We start from the raw sequence: 1457 nt of genomic DNA on the forward strand, positions 1-1457 counted from the left end.
AGGCGGAAACCCCAATCGTGAGACGGCACTTCCACACGCGACCCTGACCCCCACCCCAACACGGGGCAGCTCCTGACCACCGTCCTCACCCCGCAGACTCAGCCGTGATCCCCGTGGATTGTGGCAGTCAGGGGTGCGGCCAAGTGCCCCGGGCACAGGGAGAGTGAACAGAAAACCTGGGGCATCCCAGCATGGCAGCGGGGTCTGGCCAAGCCGTGGGGGCAGCGGAAGTGGGGGACCTACTCTGAGGGCCGGCGGCGTGTGGGAGGAGGGCAGCCAGACAGGCCGGGTCAGGACCCCTGATGCCCAGACGGCAGGACAGCCCTGCCAGCTGCCACTTGAGGCCAGAATGGACCCAGCGCTGCCCCGGGAGGAGGGACACCCTGCTGCTCAGACGTCAGGACGCAGGTGGCTCGCAGCTCAGCGACAGCAACCCAGGCATCCAGCCCTCCTGGGGCCGATGGATAGGAAGGCATGGTCCCCTGACACGGACACTCCTCAGCCCCCGGGATGGGCCTGCTCGGGGCCACGAGCCAGTCGCAGGAGCGCAGACCATGTGGGCCTCTCCTCACAGGAGGCCCTGGAGCCCCTGACTCAGAGACAGGAAGGAGGACGGGGCAGGGTCGTGCTGACGGGGACACTTTGGGAAGATGAGAATGTCTGGGAACTATGGTGTGATGTTTGCCCAACTGTGTGAAGGTGCTGAACGCCCTGAGCTACACAGTGAAAACTGCTTAATACGGTAAATTCACGTTATCAGTGCTGCAAGGGCTGATGCTAAGAAGCTCCAGTACTTCAGCTACCTGATGGGAAGAGCCGACTCATTGGAAAAGACCCTGATGCTGGGAAAGATTGAAGGCGGGAGAAGAAGGGGACGCCAGAGATGAGATGGTTGGATGGCATCACCGACTCGATGGACATGAGTTTGAGGACACTCCGGGAGTTGGTGATGGACAGGGAGGCCTGGCGTGCGGCAGTCCATGGGGTGGCAGAGTCAGACACGACTGAGCGACTGAACATCAGTATTTCACCGGGACTAAAAAAACAAAACTTCAAGCAGCTCAAGGCCCGTGGTCAGCTCCTCTGCAGGCAAGGAGCCGGGCTCCTCAGCCTGACCACCCAAATGCAGCCATTCATCCATTCAGTCATTCAGTTCGTCAAGATACACAGATTGAGCAGCCCCCTGCGAAGCCCTGGGCTGGACGCTGGTGGTCTGGCAGGGTCCCAGGCCAGGCCCCTCTAATTCTGCGGTAGAGGCAGGGCTGTCAGGGTCTCTGGTTGTTGGCCGAGGCCTCTGGCTCCGTCACTGCCGGCCCAGTGAGAGGGGCAGGCCAGCGGCTCACGTGCGTCCATTGGGGCAGCCCCGGGGTGGTGGGACATCGGCTGTCTGGGGGTGCACAGCCTCTGGGCAGGGTCTGTGGGCCAGGGGATGATAGCCCAGACCTCCAGGTGGGACG

The sequence above is a fragment of the Bison bison genome, unplaced genomic scaffold (assembly GCF_000754665.1).
Source record: "Bison bison bison isolate TAMUID 2011002044 unplaced genomic scaffold, Bison_UMD1.0 scf7180017864503, whole genome shotgun sequence".
NCBI classification, from domain to species: Eukaryota; Metazoa; Chordata; class Mammalia; order Artiodactyla; family Bovidae; genus Bison; species Bison bison.